This window comes from Scatophagus argus, unplaced genomic scaffold, assembly GCF_020382885.2.
Source record: "Scatophagus argus isolate fScaArg1 unplaced genomic scaffold, fScaArg1.pri scaffold_28_ctg1, whole genome shotgun sequence".
Taxonomy (NCBI): domain Eukaryota; kingdom Metazoa; phylum Chordata; class Actinopteri; family Scatophagidae; genus Scatophagus; species Scatophagus argus.
The window spans coordinates 171,498-184,187 of NW_025421230.1; positions in this window are offsets into that span (position 1 = coordinate 171,498).

The window sequence follows — 12,690 nt, forward strand, 5'->3', positions numbered from 1 at the left end:
AGAGGAGAAGAAAGAGGCCGAGGAAGAGGTAGACGTAGAGAGGGACTTGAAAATGAGAGAGCACTTGAACAAAGGAGAAGAGGACCAACTTTAACCAAGGAAATCCGCACGACACTCATTGACCATGTAATAAACCACGGACTCACACTAAGGGAGGCTGGACTAAGAGTTCAGCCAAATCTCAGCAGATATACAGTAGCGTCAGTAATTCAAATATTTCATCAGGAAAACAGGTTAAAAAAAAACAACAACTTTTGTCTGCATCCAGTACAATACATACAACTGCAACTTACTGTACTTTGACTTTGATGAAGCTGACTTTGACTTTATCATCTTTTTAGGTACCCATTCCTGTTACATTTCACAATAGGCTACATGTATCTGTTATTGTATCCACATAGTACAGTCTTAGTTTTCTGTTGTTTTCTTTTCTGACTCACTGCTGTTTTGGTTTGCAGAGATACCTAGACTTCCCCATAGACATCGACTTCAGCGAAGTCAGCTGTGTGAGATGTCGAAGTCGTCAGAGTAATCAGAATCAGAATTCCTTTGTTTATCCCTGGAGGGAAATTCTTGTTCTTACAGACATTGCACATGCAGTATTCCCGACCAAGAAAGGAGAAAAGTGAGAAGTATAAAAAATAGGATAAACAATAAAGAAAGGATAAACAAAAACTAAAATCTCAAAGTACAGGTATTTACAAAAACTGTATTCAAATTTTTTAAGAAAATTTAAAATGTAGATGTACATGTGTAGAAAACCAATATATACATTGTATATATAAAGTGAGTGTGTCCGTCACAGTGCTGAGTTTAACAGTTTGATGGCGACAGGCAGGAATGATTTCCTGTGTCGCTCTGTGGTGCACCGTGGCAGTATGAGTCTTTTGCTGAACGAGCTCCTGTAGCCGATCAGCACATTGTGGAGAGGGTGAGAGGGAAAGTCCAGTATAGTTCTTATTTTGGACAACATCTTCCTCTCAGACACCACTGTCAGAGAGTCCAGTTCCTCTCCCACAACATGGCTGGCCTTCTTGATGATTCTATTGAGTCTGTTAGTGTCCCTCACTCTCAGGCAGCTGCCCCAGCAGGCAACAGCATATGTGATGGCACTGGACACCACCGACTCATAGAACATCCTCAGTATCGTCCTGCAGATGTTGAAGGACCTCTGGCCCTTTCTGTAGACCATGTCCACGTTCTTGCACCAGTCCAGTTTGTGGTCTAAGTACACCCCCAGGTATTTGTATTCCTCCACCACCTCCACAGTGTCCCCTTTGATGTTGATAGGGGTCACTGGAGCCTTAGTCCTCCTCAGGTCCACCACCAGTTCCTTGGTCTTTGCCACATTGAGCTGTAGGTGGTTTTTCCCGCTCCATGTGACAAAGTTGTCCACTACCGTCCTGTACTCTCTCTCATCCCCCCCAGTAATACACCCAACCACTGCAGAGTCATCAGAAAATTTCTGAAGATGGCAGGACTCTGTGCAGTGCGTAAAGTCTGTGGTGTAGATCGTGAAGAGGAAGGGAGAGAGGACGGTCCCCTGTGGAGCCCCGGTGTTGCTGATCACTTCATCTGACAGGCAGCACTTCAGGCGTACATACTGCAGTCTGCCCGTCAGATAGTCTGCGATCCAGGACACCAGTGGGGCATCCACCTGCATCGCTGTCAGCTTCTCAGCAAACAGAGCCGGCCTGATGGTGTCAAACGCACTTGAGAAATCGAAGAACGTGATTCTCACAGTGCTTGCCGGCTTGTCCAGGTGAGTGTAGACTCTGTTCAGCAGGTAGATGATGGCGTCGTCCACTCCAAGGCGGGGCTGGTAGGCGAACTGAAGGGGATCCTGAAGTGGTTGGACCATGGGCCAGAGCTGTTCCAGGACGAGTCTTTCCAGGGTCTTCATGATGTGTGACGTCAGGGCCACAGGCCTGTAGTCCTTGGGGTCGTTGGGACGCGGCGTCTCCGGGACAGGAACAAGGCATGACGTCTTCCACACCACGGGGACCCTCTGAAGACTCAGACTCAGGTTGAAGACATGATGGAGTACTCCGCTTAGCTGGGGGGCACAGGCTTTCAGGACCCTGGAGCTCACACCATCTGGGCCTGCAGCTTTGCCTGCACGGACTCTCTGCAGCTGTCTTCTCACCTGATCAGCTGTGAAGGTCATCGTTGGGGTGATGGGTGGGGGAGGAGTGCATGTGGTACCCAGGTGAGAGTGGTCCACCCAGGCTTCTGGGGACGAGGTGTGAGCGAGGCCATCCAGATGGAATGTGGGGGGAGGGAGAGAGGCTGGAGTGGCCGGTTGCTGCAACCGTACTGCTGAGGAGTCGTTTGAAGCGTGAATTAGGGTCCCAGTGTCGAATCTGTTAAAAAACTGATTCAGCTCATTTGCCCGTTCCACACCACCATCAACTCCTCCGCTGTTTGGCCCGTAACCTGTGATGGTCCTCATGCCACTCCACACCTCTCTCGTGTTGTTCTGCTGGAGTTTCCACTCCAGCTTCCTCCGGTACCTCTCCTTTGCCTCCCTGATCTTTATTCTCAGGGTGCGCTGAATAGCTCTCACCTCGTCCCTATTGCCTGCTCTGAAAGCCCTCTTCTTGCATTAGCATACAGCAGATCTATTGTTCTTCCCTCTCTGGCAGGACAGTTCACAAACTGAGTGAAAGTGGGGAGTGTTTTGTCCAAGTTAGTGTGGTTGAAATCACCCGAGATTGCAATGAATGCACTCGGGTGCTGAGTCTGTATCCGGGCTATTGCAGAGTGAATAGTGTCACATGTCCTGCTGGGGTTTGCAGAGGGGGGAACATAAACAGTCACCATGACAACATGTGAAAACTCCCTGGGCAAGTAATATGGACGTAGTCCAACGGCACACAGTTCCACATCCGGGCTGCAGATGGGTTAGGGTAGCAGTTCCTGAGGCAGGTTGAACTTCTTCAGTCGTTGCAGAAAGTACAACCTCTGCTGGGCCTTTTTCCTGATGAGGTCTACGTGGGACTTCCACTTGAGATCCTTGGCAATTGTAGTTCCTGGGAACTTAAAGGAGTCTACAGTAGACACTGTGCTGTTGAGAATGGTGAAGGGGGTAAGGTGGGTGGGTTCTTACTAAAGTCCACTGTCATCTCCAGTGTTTAGCGGGTTTTGCTCCAGATTGTTCAGACCACACCACAGGATTAGCTGGTCGACGCAGAGCTGAAGTCCATGAACAGGATCCTGACGTACGTGTCAAGGTGATGGAGGACGAAGTGCAGTCCCATGTTGACTGCATCATCCACCGACCGGTTTGCCCGGTAGGCAAACTGCAGGGGGTCAAGCCGGGGGCCTGTGATGAACTTCAGGTGGTTCAGCACCAGCCTCTCAAAGGATTTCATGACCACAGACGTCAGGGCGATGGGTCTGTAGTCATTCAACCCCGTGATGATGGGTTTTTTGGGGACTGGGATGATGGTGGAGCATTTGAAACAGGACGGTACTTCACACAGTTCCAGAGATCTGTTGAAGAGCTGGGTGAAGATGGGTGCCAGCTAGTCAGCGCAGATTATCTGGCAGGAGGGGGACACTCCATCGGGTCCTGGAGCCTTCCTGGTCTTCTGCCTCCTCCGCATTGACCTTCAGTGCTGGTGGGAGTTCTGAGTTGAGGGGGGAGGGGGTGGTGTCAGGTGTGGCACAGAGGTTGAGTGTTGTGGATGGGGTGGGTGATGGGTGTGAAAATCAGCAGTAGATGTTGTTCAGCTCCTCTGCCAGGACCTTGTTACCCACAGGGTGGGGGGATGGGTAGAGCCAGTTTGTGCGGTTTAGCATGTAGCCTAGCACACAGCCCACTCCGCTTGCCCCGCTTTTGTTTACGTTGTCTCCTCCGTCTCTGAGGCCACAGAGGGGGGATGGCAAGAGCATCTGTGTTCCGCTGCAGTTCTGGTGGGATAAAATCCAGCTTTGGAGGTGCAAACAGTCCAGAGTTTTCCCCCCATTTCCCACAATTCAGCCCGTACTGAATTCAAGGATTCAAGGAGCTTTATTGTCATTTCACACATGTAGAAACATGAGGTGGAACGAAATTAGTTTCCCTGGTCCCGGTGTAAGCCCAATTACCTAACAAAATACGCAATATAAATATAAAAAAAGCAATCAGAATAAAAGATATAAACATCAGAATAAAGCTGCCTGAACAGTAATGCGGTATTGTGCAAATGACAGAGTAGTGCAAATGACTGACAGAGTAGTGCAAATACAGTAGTGCAATGAGTTCTGTGCAAATGGCTGCATTGTGCAATGTTCCATGGGTGGTTGTCGGGAGGGGTGTGTGTGTGTTGGGGGGGGGGGGGGGTTGAGGTATGAGGTTGGCAACAGTCTCACAGCTTCTGGGAAGAAGCTGTTCCTCAGTCTGGTGGTCCTGCTCTTAATGCTCCGCAGCCTCCTGCCTGGAGAGGGGCAAACAGTTTGTGTGAGGGGTGGGTGGGGTCCTTCATGATGCAGGAGGCCCTTTTCCTGCACCTGGACGTGTAAATGTCTGTGGTGGTGGATAGGCTGTGTCCTACAGTCTTCTGTGCAGCTTTCACCACCCTCTACAGAGCCCTTTTCTCTGCTGCAGAGCAGCTGCCGTGCCGTGACAGGACTGAACTCCCCATTCCAGCACGCCTCAGCCTCCTGAGGAAGTAGAGGCACTGGTGTGCCTTCCTGATGAGGCAGGAAGTGTTGTTGCTCCAGGTGAGGTCGTCCGTTATGTGGACGCCCAGGTACCTGAAGCTGGAGACCACTTCCTGTCCCTCCGATGTACAGGGGAGGAAGGGGGAGATGTCTGCCCCTTCTGAAGTCCACGATCATCTCCTTGGTCTTCTTCACGTTGATGCAGAGGTTGTTTTCTCTGCACCAACCCTCCAGGCGTTCCACCTCCTGCCTGTAGTCGGCCTCGTCGCTGTTGGCGATGCGTCCAACCACAGCTGTATCATCCGCAAACTTCACGATGAGGCAGCTCGGATGTTGTGCTGAGCAGTCGTGTGTTAGCAGAGTGAACAGGAGGGGGCTCAGCACACAGCCCTGGGGAGAGCCGGTGCTGAGGGTGATGGGGGAGGAGGAGATGTCATGAATTTTCACAGTCTGCGGCCTGTCCGTCAGGAAGCCCAGGACCCAATTGCAGAGGGTGGAGCTCAGTCCGAGAGCAGTGAGCTTGTGGATCAGTGTCTGTGGAATGATTGTGATAAAAGCAGATGTAAAATCCACAAAGAGAAGGCGGACATAGGAGTCTTTATTCTCTAGGTGGGTGAGAGCTGTGTGGACCACAGAAGATATGGCATCCTCTGTGGATCGGTTCTTTCTGTATGCATATTGGTGTGGGTCCACAGTGACGTCGATACAGTCTTTGATGCGGGCCATGACCAGTCTCTCAAAGCACTTCATGACTATCGGGGTGATCGCTACTGGCCGATAGTCATTCAGGCTCGTCACTGTGGAGGTCTTGGGAATGGAGATGATTGTGGCTGTCTTAAGACAGGTGGGGACCGTCGCCTGTTGGAGAGAGGTGTTGAAGATGTCCGTCAGTACCTCTGTGAGCTGATGTGCACAGCCCTTCAGCACCCGCCCCGGGATATTATCGGGACCTGAAGCTTTGTGTGGGTTTATCCTCTGGAGGGTCCTTCTGCTGGGGTCACAGTGAGGGGCTCTTCACCAGGTGGGGGGGTGAGTCTGGTGCTGAGGGGGGTGTCCGGGTCCTCAAAGCGGGTCCTCAAAGTTGTTGAGAGCTTCAGGCAGAGAGGGGTCCCTGGGGAATTGTGCATCTTTGGTGTTATAGGCACTTAATGCCCCTCCACATACTCTGTGGATCGTTGGATGCAAAGTGTCCCTGGATCCTCTGGGCGTATGTGGTCTTGGCCCTCTTCACTCCTGCCGTCAGCTCTCTTCTCGCCGCCCTGAGTGCCATTCTGTCACCTGACCTAAACGCAGCATCCCTGGCTTTCAGCAGAGACCAGACCTCCGCATACAGCCAGGGTTTCACTGTGATGGTCCTCTATGTTGGCGTGTGGCGTTTGAGCAGCAGACGGTAGGCAGGAACCAGCATGATGGAGATGTGGTCGGAGAAGCCAAGGTGGGGGTGGGGGACAGCTCTGTATGCGTCTCGTTTGTTTGTGTAAACACAGTCCAGCGTGTTATTTCCCCGTGTTGGTATGGTGACATGTTGGTAAAACTTAGGCAGAGTGTCTGTCAGGTTTACGTGGTTGAAGTCTCCCGCAACCACGTAGAAAGCGTCCGAGTGCTTGTTCTGAAGCGAGCTGATGTTATTGTGTAGCTCCCGTAGCGCTTTGTTAGCATTAGCACCCGGCGCGATGTAAACAGCCATAACAAACACCGCCGTAAACTCCCGAGGCAGAGAGTGTGGCTGGCATTTCACAGTCATATACTCTATCGCCTCAGAGCAGTGGCTGTTAACTTTTGTGCAGTTTGTACACCAACCTTTATTAACGTAGACGCATAGTCTGCCCCCATGAGCTTTCCCCGACAGCTGCTTGCGGTCCGCTCGGAAGAGAAGCCGGCTGTTGATCTGGAAGGCTGGGTCCGGCATGTTCTCGTTTAGCCATGTTTCCGTCAGACAAAGCACTGCACAGTTCCTCATCTCACGTGAAACCCCCAGCCTCAGACGGAGTAGGTCCATTTTGTTGTCCAGAGAATGAACATTGGACAGGAACAGGGACGGGATCGGTGGTCTCCTGGCGTTGGCCTTTAGCTTGACTAACAGGCCGCCCCGTTTGCCCCTCTTCTGCTTCCGCGCACACCACTTCCTCTTGCCCTCCGTCCGGTGTAGCCTGCTACGCCAGTCCGGTGTTCTTAGCAGCTGCAGTCTGCCCAGCGAAGCTCTGAGTTGATGTGAGGCCGTTGTTGTTGTTGTTGTTGTCGTAGTGGTCATGGTGCTCGAGCCGTCCGTTATTTTAAAAAGTTCGGCTCGGCTGTACCTTATGTGCTTGTTTAGACAACCGAAACAAGTAGAAACAAGTAGTAGTCAAGTAGTGGCCTTTAAACCAACACAAAAACTACAAAAACAGGGCTTATACCCGGGAGAAGCCGCTGCACTACTGCGCGCCACCATCTTGTCTATTAATTAAGGCTTCAGGTGATGAAAACACAAACAAAAACACGAATACAAACACAAAAAACCTCGAGCCGCTGTGTGCACCTGCGCCACCATCTTGGATTTCTTCAGGCTCTGGGTTTCAGTAAAGCACCTAGAGACAATTTTGATTGTAAAAGGTGCTATATAAATAAAATTGAATTGAACCCAATTTGATTACACACAAGCCAAATGTCACTGAAGTTGTATGTTGACTAAGGTTAGCTCTCCAATGAACACAAGGTGTAAAAAAAAAAGAAGTCAAGTCAATTTTATTTATATAGGGCCAATTCACAACAAATATTATGGGTCTAGACCATACTCTTTATACTATTATTTGCAGAGACCCAAGTGACAGTAGCGAAGAAATACCTCCTTTTAATGCACAGAATCCTTGGACAAAATCAGGCTCAATATCGGCCACCATCTGCCTTGAGCAGTTCCGTAAAGAGAGAGCAAGAGAGACAAACCAATAGAGATGCACAGAGATAACAATAAATGTGGTAATAACAGAAATATGACTAAAAGGACAAATAGTATCGGTGTGAGTTAAGGTGGTCCACAACAATGATTGACAGGAAGCTGCAAGACAAGAAAGCACAGAGACTCCAGTTAAGATAATTGGATAAGTGAGTTACATGCATTAATGGGGTATGAATTCAGTCTGATAATAAGGATTTGCAATAGTCCAACCTTGAAGGAAGACTTGCATGGACTAGTTTGTCTGCATCACTGTGAGAAAGGATGTAAGACAGGATAGGATTTTTGCAATGTTACCGATGTGGAAAAAGGCAATCCTTGACATTTGTTCTATGTGAGAGTTAAAGGACATTTCCCAATCAAAAATAACTCCCAGATTTCTTCCAGTAGTGCTGAGGAACAGAGTAATGCCATCTAGGGTTGCTATATCATCGGATAATGTGACACCCATGATGACCATGACCATGAACGTGTCCAAAATTCTCCTCTGAAAGCACTGAGGACATTTAGAGTTTAACTTAGCATTTTCTACAATCAAGGAACTTATAAGTAAAGATTGAGTGTTTCAGCCAGGACATACTGAGAAGATGGTCTTCACTGATCTCCTAAACACTTGGGTCAAAGGTCAGTCACTTCCTGTCTTGTGAGATGGACAAGTCATATGTCTTCAGGTTCAGCTAGACCTCAGCCTTTCAACAATTTCAACTCAATTTATTTGTATAGCACCTTATACAGTCAAAACTGTCTCTAGATGCTTTACAGAGACCCAGAGCCTGAACCAGACAGTGGCAAGGAAAAACTCCCTTTTTACAGGAAGAAACCTTGAGCAGGACCCGGCTTGCAAGGGAGAACCATCCTGCTGCTAGTTGGCCGGGTGAAGGGGTGGGGGGTCAGAGACAGAGAGGATGAAAGAGAGAGATAGAAACATACATGCAGTAAACATCATGCAGTAAAGATGATAAGGTACAGCCGAGCGAATAAGGTACAGCCGAGCCGAACTCTTTAAAATAAGGGACGGCTCGAACATTACAACAACAACAGCAACAACAACAACAACAACGGCCTCACACCAACTCAGGGCTTCGCTGGGTAGACTGCAGCTGCTAAGAACACCGGACTGGCGTAGCAGGCTACACCGGACGGAGGGCAAGAGGAAGCGTGTGCGCGGAAGCAGAAGAGGGGCAAACGGGGCGGCCTGTTAGCCAGGCAAAAGGCTAACGCCGGGAGACCACCGATCCCGTCCCTGTTCCTGTCCAATGTCCGCTCTCTGGACAACAAAATGGACCTACTTCGACTGAGGCTAGGGGTTTCACGTGAAATGAGGAACTGTGCAGTGCTTTGTCTCACGGAAACATGGCTAAACGAGAACATGCCGGATCCAGCCTTCCAGATCGACGGCCGGCTTCTCTTCCGAGCGGACCGTAACCAGCTATCGGGGAAAGTTCGGGGGGGCGGACTATGCGTCTACGTTAACAAAGGTTGGTGTACAAACTGTATAAAAGTTAACAGCCACTGCTCTGAGGCGATAGAGTATATGACTGTGAAATGTCGGCCACACTATCTGCCTCGGGAGTTTACGGCGGTGTTTGTTATGGCTGTTTACATCGCGCCGGGTGCTAATGCTAACGAGGCGCTAAGGGAGCTACACAATAACATCAGCTCGCTCCAGCACAAGCACCCGGAGGCTTTTTACGTGGTTGCGGGAGACTTCAACCACGTAAACCTGACAGACACTCTGCCTAAGTTCTACCAGCATGTCACCATACCAACACGGGGAAATAACACGCTGGACCGTGTTTACACGAACAGACGAGACGCATACAGAGCTGTCCCCCACCCCCACCTCGGCTTCTCCGACCACATCTCCATCATGCTGCTTCCTGCCTACCGTCCGCTGCTCAGACGCCACACACCAACGCAGAGGACCATCACCGTGTGGCCCAGCGATGCAGTCCCTACACTACAGGACTGCTTCCAGCGCACGGACTGGCAGGTCTTCAGGGAAGCAGCTGTCTGTGAGGGAGAGGTGGACCTGGAGGACTACACATCTGCGGTCCTCAGCTACATCTACAAGTGTGCAGAGGATGTTACCAGTACCAGGACAGTAACAACCTACCCAAACCAAAAACCCTGGCTGAACACGGAGGTCCGTTCTCTGCTGAAAGCCAGGGATGCTGCGTTTAGGTCAGGTGATAGAATGGCACTCAGGGCGGCAAGGAGAGAGCTGACGGCAGGAGTGAAGAGGGCTAAGACCGCATACGCCCAGAGGATCCAGGGACACTTTGCGTCCAACGATCCACGGAGCATGTGGAGGGGCATTAAGTGCATCACAGACTATAACACCAAAGATGCACAATGCCCCAGGGACCCCTCTCTGCCTGAAGCTCTCAACAACTTCTTTGCCCGCTTTGAGGACCCGGACGCCCCCCTCAGCACCAGACTCACCCCCCCACCTGGTGAAGAGCCCCTCAGCGTGACCTCAGCTGAAGTGAGGAGGACCCTCCAGAGGATAAACCCACACAAAGCTGCAGGTCCCGATAATATCCCGGGGCGGGTGCTGAAGGGCTGTGCACATCAGCTCACAGAGGTACTGACGGACATCTTCAACACCTCTCTCCAACAAGCGACGGTCCCCACCTGTCTGAAGACCGCTACAATCATCCCCATTCCCAAAACCTCCACAGTGACGAGCCTGAATGACTATCGGCCAGTAGCCCTCACTCCGATAGTCATGAAGTGCTTTGAGAGACTGGTCATGGCCCGTATCAAAGACTGCATCGACGTCACTGTGGATCCACACCAATACGCATATAGGAAGAACCGATCCACAGAGGATGCCATATCTTCTGTGGTCCACACAACTCTCACCCACCTAGAGAATAAAGACTCCTATGTCCGCCTTCTCTTTGTGGATTTCACATCAGCCTTTAACACCATCATTCCGCAGACACTGATCCATAAGCTCAGTGCTCTCGGTTTGAGCTCCACCCTCTGCAATTGGGTCCTGGACTTCCTGACGGACAGGCCGCAAACAGTGAAGATCCATGACATCTCCTCCTCCTCCATCACCCTCAGCACCGGCTCTCCCCAGGGCTGTGTGCTGAGCCCCCTCCTGTTCACCCTGCTAACACACGACTGCTCAGCGCAACATCCGAGCTGCCTCATCGTGAAGTTTGCGGATGATACAGCTGTGGTTGGACGCATCGCCAACAGCGACAAGGCCGACTACAGGCAGGAGGTGGAACGCCTGGAGGGTTGGTGCAGAGAGAACAACCTCTGCATCAACGTGAAAAAGACCAAGGAGATGATCGTGGACTTCAGAAGGGGCAGACACCTCCCCCTTCCTCCCCTGTACATCGGAGGGACAGCGGTGGAAGTGGTCTCCAGTTTCAGGTACCTGGGCGTCCACATAACGGACGACCTCACCTGGAGCAACAACACTTCCTGCCTCATCAGGAAGGCACACCAGCGCCTCTACTTCCTCAGGAGGCTGAGGCGTGCCGGACTGGGGAGTTCGGTCCTCACATCCTTCTACAGATGTGTGGTGGAGAGCGTCCTGTGCTCCTGCATCACTGTGTGGCACGGCAGCTGCTCTGCAGCAGAGAAAAAAGCTCTGCAGAGGGTGGTGAAAGCTGCACAAAAGACTGTGGGACACAGCCTATCCACCACCACAGACATTTACACCTCCAGGTGCAGGAAAAGGGCCTCCTGCATCATGAAGGACCCCACCCACCCCTCACACAAACTGTTTGCCCCTCTCCCCTCAGGCAGGAGGCTGCGGAGCATCAAGAGCAGGACCACCAGACTGAGGAGCAGCTTCTTCCCAGAAGCTGTGAGACTGTTGAACTCTGGAGGTCCTCTGTAGCCCCTGCTGCCAAACTCACACCTCACACACCAACAAATACACAAACAACCACCCATGGAACATTTTGCACAATGCAGCATTTGCATAGAACTCAAACTGCTCATGTTCATTGCACTACGGTCATTTTGCACTACCCTGTCAGCCATTTTGCACTACTGTTTATACTGTTTACACTGGTGTTTATATCATCTACTGTTTTCACTTATATTACACTGTTTTTATACTATATAGCATTGTTTATATTTATATTTATTTTGTTAAGAAACTGGGCTGATACTGGGACCGGGGAAACTAATTTCGTTCCACTCATGTTTTACGTGTGTGAAATGACAATAAAGCTCCTTGAATCCTTGAATCCTTGAATCCTAAAGGACAAACATGACAGGTTGTTATGATTGGAATTCTGAAGACTATGTATTGTATGTATTTGTTTGCAGTTCAACATGTAGATCTGGATGAAGAGAGACCTGCAGACAGCAACAGATGTGATATTTTTTCGCTTAATAGGTATAACTCTTCTTGACCTTCCTTATATAATATGCTGCAGAATCTGGCAACTTAATGTTATCTCATTGTACTTGCGTTAATTTTTAATGAAATTTGTTTAGACCAGCAGTTTAACAATGAAAGAAGAAATAAACTCGTGTTTTCCAGTGCGTCTCCAGTGCGTCACTCTCTTTTCCTTCATTTTCACTCCACATCCTGTCCTGTAAAACCCACTCCCTACTTTTTGTCTCCTCCGCTTTTCCTTCATCTTCACTCGTCACCCTCTCCTGCAAAATTTCCTCCCTACTCTCTGTCTCCTGCACTTTTCCTTCATCTTCCTTCCTCATCCTCTCCTGGAACACCCCCTCCCTACTTTCTGTCTTTCTGTGAAGACAAATAATTTGACAGGACATATTTACCATAATGTGGTGCCTTGCTGGGCAAAAAGTGCTTACGCCGACCATATTTGCCTACCTGAAATAAAAAACAAACACATTCATCAATTTCCTGAGCACAACTGGCATAATTCTTCACACTCATCATTTCCATAGGAGGAATAACAGCACTCACAGAACGCTTGGCTGAAGATTGCAGGCACTTGGGCTGATGGTTCCTCTTAAGCTTGCATTCTAGCAGCTGCTTCACGACCTGCATTTCTGTATAGAGAACCTGGCAGGTACCGCACCCAGGTGCAGGTGTTCAAACTGGTTGGCGTCCTCGTTTTTTCCTCACTGAGGGCTACAATGAAGATGATGTATGT